We start from the raw sequence: 11,754 nt of genomic DNA, 5'->3' as shown, positions 1-11,754 counted from the left end.
TCCTCCTCTATTGGCATCTCCCCAGCTCCATCCATCTGTGCAAATTGTGGTAGCCCAAACTTCAGTTCTCCATTGAGGAAGGCTCGAAGAGCTGAGACTAGCTCGGGGTCTTTATATAGTTTGGACATGATGGTGGTTCTAACTTCTGAAGACATGAAATCCATCAATTTGGCAATGTTTAACAGCACCTTTTGGCCTTGAGTCCCTTGACGTGGGGTGTCATAAAAATTAATATCTATCCAACCTAAATGATTTTCTCATATTAAATTGATCACTTACTATGGGACAATACACGGGAACAAGGGTTAAGATATAGACATGTGCTTATAGATCTATCTCAACACGGGGCCAATGGTTAAGGGGCCCAAATGAGATATGGTCTATCAAAGAGCAAGGCTAACCAATGGAGCATAAGACCTTAGGGTTAGCTTCATTGAAGACCTCCAATAATGTGTGTAAAAGTCCTTTGACCTTAGGCAACCTAGGGCTGAGCTTGAGGTGGGAACCCGGCCTAAACTTGAGGTGCTTGTTGTGCTTGAGGTGCTTGACATGCTTGAGGTGCTTGATTAAGATGCTTGAGGTGCTTGACTAGCTCCATGCTTGAGGTGCTTGACTTGCTACATGATTAAGGTGCTTGAGGTGCCTTGAGATGCTTGCCTGAGATGCTTGTGGGAACACCCCCTAGTTCAAGTGCTTTGTCATGCTTGATGACTAAGGGGCTTGCTCATCCAAATTCAAAAAGATCCCTACAAGGAGGGGGGCAAGCCTACAAGGGGGGGAATGAGAGACAACACACACACACACACACACACACACAAGGGAAGCCCCAGCTTGAAGAGGCAGCAAGGACACTTGTCAAGTTCCTCCTCATGTTGCCCTCATGGTGTGCCTGAAGCCTATTGGTTGGCCACCCAAGGGGTCCAATGATAATTTAGAATATTTAATTAATTGATTTTGCATTTATCAAGTCCTCTCTCTCAAAGGGGAAAGGGGGACACTTGTCCCAAGGCTACCCATGTTGCTTGTAATGGCTCCTGCTTGTGATTGGCTAGGCCTGGAGGGGTCCAGTGAGCTTTCATCATGAGCTACAAGGGGGGTCGACCATGCTCTAGGGGGTTTCTTAGGGGGTATACTCACCCACACACACTCACAAACACTCTCATTGTGTGCTATGCAAAGTGCAAGAGCTCCATCTCCTTCTCCAAGCTCCTTGAGAAGTTGAGAGCCTACACCAACTCTCTTGGCTATGGAATGCAAATCCAACCAAGAGCTATGCTTCAATGCCTTAAGCTTGCCATCTCCTCCTTCTTCATTACTATGCTATTATGTATGCTAGCAACAAGAGTATGATAAGTGAGGAACTACTTCTTTCTCCTATGAAATGTTTCTTCTTCCTCTTCCCTACCCTCATTCCCTGCTAGCTCTCTCCACCTTCGAAGGTGTTTGAGGTCTTGGGATTGAGGCTTGGGATAGTTAATGCTTTCTACAAGTGCATGTTATGCTTATTGCAAGAAGTCTAATGGTTTATTGCAAGTCGATTAATTACTTAATGCAAGTAGATTAATTGTATTGCAAGGTAGATTAATTATTGCTTTAAGCACAAGTTGATGCATAAAAGTATACATCTTCATGCACTCAAATGATTTAGGGAACACAAATATTAATGATGTTCACAAGTTCTTGATTGTTTCCAAGCTAAGATTGATTGTTGAAATTATGCAAAAGCTTGGTGTGTGAACCTTCCATCTTCATATTGCCAAGGAGGTCTCAAGGAACACAAAGATTGTATTGTACCAAGTCTCTCTTAATGAGAGAATCTATAATACAAATGCCTTTTGGAGGGGGGACCGGCTCCACATAAATCCGGTCCTCAACTGTTGTCATATTCTCTACACTCTCTCTCTTGTAAAAGTATTGTTCATGCCTAGTTAATTAAGTGTTATGATACAGTTGCTACTACCAATTAAGTTCACTCTCTATGCTCTCAAAATTGCTCACTCTAGATCTCTTAATTCCGCTATTCTCTAAGTTCATAGGCCATTCCCATTTTATCGGTATCAGAGCATTTGGTTTCTCTTTTCTTACTTAATAAGAGAGGTCCTTAAGTAGCCTATAAATGGTTGATGTTGTTAATTATAATAGGGTAAGTGGAACTGGGATCTAATATCGGTTTTGTTAAGCCCACTATGTGGGGGTTGGTGCACACCTCGGGAGCTTTGGACTTAATAATGGATTCTTTTTAGACTTGCCTACGGCTTTACCATTATTGAGCCATAAGAAGTCCGAAAGGAGCTAGCCCTTGGCAACTCTGCTATGTTAGACCTACTCCTCTACTCTCTATAATTAACCACTTTGAGCCGTGGGTGTAGATACTTAAGAGCCGATTTTCAAAGGCTAAGAGGAGTGGCAACTAAGGTTTTGAATTGCCAAAGCATACACTAAGTATATACATAAATTCTGTTAACATGGCTGACAATAATCAAGAGAGTAGAATGAACATTGATAACTTTGATTTTGCACATGAAAGTGCTAATGATGATGCTCCCATGCTTATCAAATGTCTTGTTTCTAAGCTGCAACAAGCTATGGCAAACCCATTCCTACAAGGTGAAGTTTTCCAACAACTTCATATTTCTGGGATTCTCCAAACTCCCCCAAAAGAGAGAGCACCTGAGAAGTCTCTTCATGAGATTTCCAAGAGAGGTCTCTCTACGGTGAGAGAAGAGGAGAACCCATACGAAGCGCTTAAATGTTTACTAGCGGGCTTACCTCCATCCAAGAAGAAAGACAAAGTCTCTACTTTAGAGCCTTCACCAAGAGGAGGAGAAGGAAGTGAGTCTTCCAATACTTCCAAAGATATGGCTCCAAGAAGACGGCAGCCTCAATGATCTCCAACTTCCCCGAAGGGGGAAAGATCACTGCAAAGTCCTCCTCCTCGTTATCACAAAAGGGAAGAGAGGTACCAAATAAAGGAAAAGGAGAGAAAGAGGTCACCCTCTTCTCCATCTTCATCAACTTCCTCATATTCCAATGAAGGTAGCGGCTCTTCTCTCAAAGAACCCCAGAGGAAAGGCCATCGCAAGTTCTATCCGGTATGGAGAAGGTCCAAGAAGCTAAAGAAGTTCAAAGAGGGAGGGAAGAACACCACTTTCCTTGCCTATGCTGGCACCTTTGGTGCTATGGACAAGGTCTTGGCCTTCATCCAACAGCTTGATGCGGCCTTTGGTGATGAGGGCTTCACAGAGTCCTCTAAACTGCGTCAAGTATCTATGCATTACCAAAATTCCGCTCGACAATGGTGGGATAGCCTACGAGCCCAAAGAAAAGCTCCAAATACATGGAAGGCTTTAAGAGCCTCCATCATAAAACAGTTTCTGGCAAGCAACGCTCAAGATAATGTCCTCACAGAATGGCAAAACTTGAAACTCTCTCCCTACGAGTCTATCCAAAAGTATGTAGATAAGTTTTGGGATTTATTTCTCAAAGCCACTATCTACAAAAAGATAGACTTTGGGGAGCAAGAGCAACAATTATGTGCGGGTATTTCTGAAGAGAAGGCCGAGTATATTAACTCACAAAGGCCTAATACCATATCGGCGGTCATACACCATAGTATGGTCGCCTCTCAAATCGATTCCCAACAAGGGGTTAAGAGAAACTCTAAATCCATGTAAGTGAAGGATCAAAATGAGCATAGAGGGAGGAATAATGCTCAAACTTCCTCCAAAGGCAACTCTAGCAACACCGATAACAAAGCTAAGGAGAAAGGAGTCTATAAAGGTAAGAATAAACTCTCTGCAATAGAGCTAGAGTGTTATCGTAAGGATAACAAATGCTACAAGTGTGGACAACAAGGGCATGTCTATCGTGCTTGTCCCCAAAGAAATGCACGCAACAAGCCACCTTGAGTTTCTATGTTGGAAACTCCAAAAGAGGATGCTTATAGAAAAAGGCTTTTGTTTTTCCTATGCTAGGAGATATGTACATACATGTTTATGAGTCGGGTAGTATCCTATTTCTTGTAAATATGCATGCTTTCACAAGTTAATGAAAATTTATATTTTCATATACATGATTTCTGTTAGAAAGTCTGTAAATGAATTTAATGTTTCAACCAATAACAATATTATTATAAAAAAAACGGGAATCAAGAGGAATTAGAATTGTCTAAATTCCTAAATGGATTCCAAAATGTTTTTATTGATGATATCCCCGTGAGCTATCTCCACAATGAGGGGACAATGGCCATACAATGGAGCTTTTACCATGAAGCTCACTGCCTAATAAGCCTCCTTATTGAGCTTTACAAGCTCCACAAGAGGAGTTCGAAAAGGCAATAACATGGACTGGTAAGTTTCGAGAGAGATTCAATAATTAGGTCACATTATCTCTAAAGGTGGTATTTCTATGGATCCACAAAAAGTAGAGGTAATAAAAGATGGCCTAATCCAAGGAATCTACATGAGTTGCAAAGCTCTAAAGGTATGAGCGCATACTAGAGATGCTTCATAGGAAAAATCCATGCTTATAGCAGGTCCAATACATGACTTAACAAAAAAGAACGTTAAGTATACATGGACCGCAAAGAGAGAAAAATACTTCTAAAAAGTTTAAAGAGAAACTTATTTCTCAACTTATGGGATCTATCAAAGCTATTTGAGGTCCATTGTAATGCTTGGATGATTGCCTTTGAGCAAAACTTTGCTTCAAGAAGGAAATACCATAGCATACGAGATTCAAAGACTCAACTCCAATGAGCGAATGTTGGTCATATACAAAAGGACCTATGAGCTGTTTTAAATGCTCTAGACACATGGAAGTACTTCTTGCGGACTCCATTCATGATGCAAACCAAGCTCTTGGACAATCAAATGAGGTGGGAAAATTTCTTTTTGCAATTTAAATTCTACATTGCTCACATTGTTGCCAAGCACAATCATGTAGCCGATGCACTTTCCCAATGGCCAAGGGTAGATAGGATATCAATAGCAACTTACAATGAGATATGTTTTATGATAGTTAAATATGCTTCTAACCCAGGCTTTAGGGATATAATAATAGCCTTACAAATGGAAGAAAAATAACCACTCACGTAAAAGGATGGTTATCTTCCATACCTCAATAGGCTATATCTTCCTTACTTCCCATGCTCCTTCCATATGCGGGGCAAAAAGGAATTCGAATTTACTCTGCTAGGAGTAAAAGCATACTTGTATTGGCTTACCAAGAAACAATAACATACAAGAGAATGTTTCAAAATGTATGGTATACCAAAAGATGAAGTATGAAAAAAGGACCATGGCTTGCCAACATCCAATTGTGTCGAATAGAAATCCTACTATGACCACTAATTTTTGATAGAGTCTATATCAGAATTAGAGTAATCCTCTTATGTCGGCCTACTATTCCAACGGATGGCCAAAAGCAAAGTTACAAAACTAATGATCCTTGATCTACTAAAAGCCTGTGATTCGAAGTAGATCAATGCTCAAAATGAGAGAAGTACTTATCTTAACAACAGTATGTCTCTAATAACGTGAACATACTTCTAAGGAGAAACTACCTTTCGAGGCTAAAGACGGGAGATCCAAACGTCCCTTGTAGCTTAAGATACCTAGGAAGATCTTCATTGCAAAGGAGTATAGCCGAGATCAAAACGAATCTTATTACAAGATTAAACAGGCTATATCCATTTATTAGCTAGGCAAAAGAGGCTCCTGCCGTTAGGCACAAAATAGCCTTATCCTTTTTTTTTTTTTTTCAAAGAAGAAGAAAAGAAAAAAAAGTTGGGTCTTACTAAACTTCCCCAAGGCTCATCTATGGCAAATTATACACAAATAAAGACCCGCCACAGATCAAGGATGAAGCAGAGGAGCTCCAACCCAAGTTCATCCTTCAACAAGAAGACAAGGTATTAAGAAATGGTAAGATTACTGACAGTATCTTATTTAATTATCCTTTCAAAGATGCTAAATGCATGCAAAGAACATGGCTTAAGGATAATATGAACCTTGTTAATGATGCTTACAATGACACAAAAGAGTAAGCAAATGTAAAAGAAATGCATTTTAAATGATCAATGTTTTTGTCTTATAGGACTCTCTTTTTATGTTTTGTGCACAAATTTTAAAGTATGCATACTTAGGATCATGTTTGTGGTGACTAGGTCTCCCAAACACCAAGTAGAACTTGTCACTCTACTTTGGAAGTATGATATGGACTAAAAAGAGCAGACATGCTTGCGGCAGACAATGTCTCTCAAGCACCAAGTGGATTAGTCATCCACTCTGGAATGATGTCGTAGGGTAAAAATGGATCCTCTACCCGCTAAGACCAATGGACTAATGGGTGAGACTTTACCATCTCTACCTCAAATTCGAGGGCGACTATGATTTCAAGAGAGAGGTAATGTCATAAAAATTAATATCTATCCAACCCAAATGATTTTCTCATATTAAATTGATCACTTAATGTGGGAGAATACACGGGAAGAAGGGTGAAGATATAGACATGTGCTTATAGATCTATCTCAACACGGGGCCAATGGTTAAGGGGCCCAAATGAGAGATGATCTATCAAAGAGCAAGGCTAACCAATGGAGCATAAGACCTTAGGGTTAGCTTCATTGAAGACCTCCAATAATGTGTGTAAAAGTCCTTTGACCTTAGGCAACCTAGGGCTGAGCTTGAGGTGGGAACCCGGCCTAAGCTTGAGGTGCTTGTCGTGCTTGAGGTGCTTGACATGCTTGAGGTGCTTGATTAAGCTGCTTGAGGTGCTTGACTGGCTCCATGCTTGAGGTGCTTGACTTGCTACATGATTAAGGTGCTTGAGGTGCCTTGAGATGCTTGCCTGAGATGCTTGTGGGAACACCCCCTAGTTCAAGTGCTTTGTCATGCTTGATGACTAAGGGGCTTGCTCATCCAAATTCAAAAAGATCCCTACAAGGAGGGGGGCAAGCCTACAAGGGGGGGAATGAGAGACAACACACACACACACACACACACACACAAGGGAAGCCCCAGCTTGAAGAGGCAGCAAGGACACTTGTCAAGTTCCTCCTCATGTTGCCCTCATGGTGTGCCTGAAGCCTATTGGTTGGCCACCCAAGGGGTCCAATGATAATTTAGAATATTTAATTAATTGATTTTGCATTTATCAAGTCCTCTCTCTCAAAGGGGAAAGGGGGACACTTGTCCCAAGGCTACCCATGTTGCTTGTAATGGCTCCTGCTTGTGATTGGCTAGGCCTGGAGGGGTCCAGTGAGCTTTCATCATGAGCTACAAGGGGGGGTCGACCATGCAATCTAGGGGGTTTCTTAGGGGGTATACTCACCCACACACACTCACAAACACTCTCATTGTGTGCTATGCAAAGTGCAAGAGCTCCATCTCCTTCTCCAAGCTCCTTGAGAAGTTGAGAGCCTACACCAACTCTCTTGGCTATGGAATGCAAATCCAACCAAGAGCTATGCTTCAATGCCTTAAGCTTGCCATCTCCTCCTTCTTCATTACTATGCTATTATGTATGCTAGCAACAAGAGTATGATAAGTGAGGAACTACTTCTTTCTCCTATGAAATGTTTCTTCTTCCTCTTCCCTACCCTCATTCCCTGCTAGCTCTCTCCACCTTCGAAGGTGTTTGAGGTCTTGGGATTGAGGCTTGGGATAGTTAATGCTTTCTACAAGTGCATGTTATGCTTATTGCAAGAAGTCTAATGGTTTATTGCAAGTCGATTAATTACTTAATGCAAGTAGATTAATTGTATTGCAAGGTAGATTAATTATTGCTTTAAGCACAAGTTGATGCATAAAAGTATACATCTTCATGCACTCAAATGATTTAGGGAACACAAATATTAATGATGTTCACAAGTTCTTGATTGTTTCCAAGCTAAGATTGATTGTTGAAATTATGCAAAAGCTTGGTGTGTGAACCTTCCATCTTCATATTGCCAAGGAGGTCTCAAGGAACACAAAGATTGTATTGTACCAAGTCTCTCTTAATGAGAGAATCTATAATACAAATGCCTTTTGGAGGGGGGACCGGCTTCACATAAATTTGGTCCTCAACTCTTGTCATATTCTCTACACTCTCTCTCTTGTAAAAGTATTGTTCATGCCTAGTTAATTAAGTGTTATGATAGAGTTGCTACTACCAATTAAGTTCACTCTCTATGCTCTCAAAATTGCTCACTCTAATTCTCTTAATTCCGCTATTCTCTAAGTTCATAGGCCATTCCCATTACATCGGTATCAGAGCATTTGGTTTCTCTTTTCTTACTTAAGAAGAGAGGTCCTTAAGTAGCCTATAAATGGTTGATGTTGTTAATTATAATAGGGTAAGTGGAACTGGGATCTAATATCGGTTTTGTTAAGCCCACTATGTGGGGGTTGGTGCACACCTCGGGAGCTTTGGACTTAATAATGGATTCTTTTTAGACTTGCCTACGGCTTTACCATTATTGAGCCATAAGAAGTCCGAAAGGAGCTAGCCCTTGGCAACTCTGCTATGTTAGACCTACTCCTCTACTCTCTATAATTAACCACTTTGAGCCGTGGGTGTAGATACTTAAGAGCCGATTTTCAAAGGCTAAGAGGAGTGGCAACTAAGGTTTTGAATTGCCAAAGCATACACTAAGTATATACATAAATTCTGTTAACATGGCTGACAATAATCAAGAGAGTAGAATGAACATTGATAACTTTGATTTTGCACATGAAAGTGCTAATGATGATGCTCCCATGCTTATCAAATGTCTTGTTTCTAAGCTGCAACAAGCTATGGCAAACCCATTCCTACAAGGTGAAGTTTTCCAACAACTTCATATTTCTGGGATTCTCCAAACTCCCCCAAAAGAGAGAGCACCTGAGAAGTCTCTTCATGAGATTTCCAAGAGAGGTCTCTCTACGGTGAGAGAAGAGGAGAACCCATACGAAGCGCTTAAATGTTTACTAGCGGGCTTACCTCCATCCAAGAAGAAAGACAAAGTCTCTACTTTAGAGCCTTCACCAAGAGGAGGAGAAGGAAGTGAGTCTTCCAATACTTCCAAAGATATGGCTCCAAGAAGACGGCAGCCTCAATGATCTCCAACTTCCCCGAAGGGGAAAGATCACTGCAAAGTCCTCCTCCTCGTTATCACAAAAGGGAAGAGAGGTACCAAATAAAGGAAAAGGAGAGAAAGAGGTCACCCTCTTCTCCATCTTCATCAACTTCCTCATATTCCAATGAAGGTAGCGGCTCTTCTCTCAAAGAACCCCAGAGGAAAGGCCATCGCAAGTTCTATCCGGTATGGAGAAGGTCCAAGAAGCTAAAGAAGTTCAAAGAGGGAGGGAAGAACACCACTTTCCTTGCCTATGCTGGCACCTTTGGTGCTATGGACAAGGTCTTGGCCTTCATCCAACAGCTTGATGCGGCCTTTGGTGATGAGGGCTTCACAGAGTCCTCTAAACTGCGTCAAGTATCTATGCATTACCAAAATTCCGCTCGACAATGGTGGGATAGCCTACGAGCCCAAAGAAAAGCTCCAAATACATGGAAGGCTTTAAGAGCCTCCATCATAAAACAGTTTCTGGCAAGCAACGCTCAAGATAATGTCCTCACAGAATGGCAAAACTTGAAACTCTCTCCCTACGAGTCTATCCAAAAGTATGTAGATAAGTTTTGGGATTTATTTCTCAAAGCCACTATCTACAAAAAGATAGACTTTGGGGAGCAAGAGCAACAATTATGTGCGGGTATTTCTGAAGAGAAGGCCGAGTATATTAACTCACAAAGGCCTAATACCATATCGGCGGTCATACACCATACTATGGTCGCCTCTCAAATCGATTCCCAACAAGGGGTTAAGAGAAACTCTAAATCCATGGAAGTGAAGGATCAAAATGAGCATAGAGGGAGGAATAATGCTCAAACTTCCTCCAAAGGCAACTCTAGCAACACCAATAACAAAGCTAAGGAGAAAGGAGTCTATTAAGGTAAGAATAAACTCTCTGCAATAGAGCTAGAGTGTTATCATAAGGATAACAAATGCTACAAGTGTGGACAACAAGGGCATGTCTATCGTGCTTGTCCCCAAAGAAATGCACGCAACAAGCCACCTTGAGTTTCTATGTTGGAAACTCCAAAAGAGGATGCTTATAGAAAAAGGCTTTTGTTTTTCCTATGCTAGGAGATATGTACATACATGTTTATGAGTCGGGTAGTATCCTATTTCTTGTAAATATGCATGCTTTCACAAGTTAATGAAAATTTATATTTTCATATACATGATTTCTGTTAGAAAGTCTGTAAATGAATTTAATGTTTCAACCAATAACAATATTATTATAAAAAAAACGGGAATCAAGAGGAATTAGAATTGTCTAAATTCCTAAATGGATTCCAAAATGTTTTTATTGATGATATCCCCGTGAGCTATCTCCACAATGAGGGGACAATGGCCATACAATGGAGCTTTTACCATGAAGCTCACTGCCTAATAAGCCTCCTTATTGAGCTTTACAAGCTCCACAAGAGGAGTTCGAAAAGGCAATAACATGGACTGGTAAGTTTCGAGAGAGATTCAATAATTAGGTCACATTATCTCTAAAGGTGGTATTTCTATGGATCCACAAAAAGTAGAGGTAATAAAAGATGGCCTAATCCAAGGAATCTACATGAGTTGCAAAGCTCTAAAGGTATGAGCGCATACTAGAGATGCTTCATAGGAAAAATCCATGCTTATAGCAGGTCCAATACATGACTTAACAAAAAAGAACGTTAAGTATACATGGACCGCAAAGAGAGAAAAATACTTCTAAAAAGTTTAAAGAGAAACTTATTTCTCAACTTATGGGATCTATCAAAGCTATTTGAGGTCCATTGTAATGCCTGGATGATTGCCTTTGAGCAAAACTTTGCTTCAAGAAGGAAATACCATAGCATACGAGATTCAAAGACTCAACTCCAATGAGCGAATGTTGGTCATATACAAAAGGACCTATGAGCTGTTTTAAATGCTCTAGACACATGGAAGTACTTCTTGCGGACTCCATTCATGATGCAAACCAAGCTCTTGGACAATCAAATGAGGTGGGAAAATTTCTTTTTGCAATTTAAATTCTACATTGCTCACATTGTTGCCAAGCACAATCATGTAGCCGATGCACTTTCCCAATGGCCAAGGGTAGATAGGATATCAATAGCAACTTACAATGAGCTATGTTTTATGATAGTTAAATATGCTTCTAACCCAGGCTTTAGGGATATAATAATAGCCTTACAAATGGAAGAAAAAGAACCACTCACGTAAAAGGATGGTTATCTTCCATACCTCAATAGGCTATATCTTCCTTACTTCCCATGCTCCTTCCATATGCGGGGCAAAAAGGAATTCGAATTTACTCTGCTAGGAGTAAAAGCATACTTGTATTGGCTTACCAAGAAACAATAACATACAAGAGAATGTTTCAAAATGTATGGTATACCAAAAGATGAAGTATGAAAAAAGGACCATGGCTTGCCAACATCCAATTGTGTCGAATAGAAATCCTACTATGACCACTAATTTTTGATAGAGTCTATATCAGAATTAGAGTAATCCTCTTATGTCGGCCTACTATTCCAACGGATGGCCAAAAGCAAAGTTACAAAACTAATGATCCTTGATCTACTAAAAGCCTGTGATTCGAAGTAGATCAATGCTCAAAATGAGAGAAGTACTTATCTTAACAACAGTATGTCTCTAATAACGTGAACATACTTCTAAGGAGAAAC

This window comes from Adiantum capillus-veneris, chromosome 30, assembly GCF_014529385.1.
Source record: "Adiantum capillus-veneris isolate H3 chromosome 30, ASM1452938v2, whole genome shotgun sequence".
Lineage (NCBI taxonomy): Eukaryota > Viridiplantae > Streptophyta > Polypodiopsida > Polypodiales > Pteridaceae > Adiantum > Adiantum capillus-veneris.
This window is presented reverse-complemented; position numbering follows the sequence as displayed.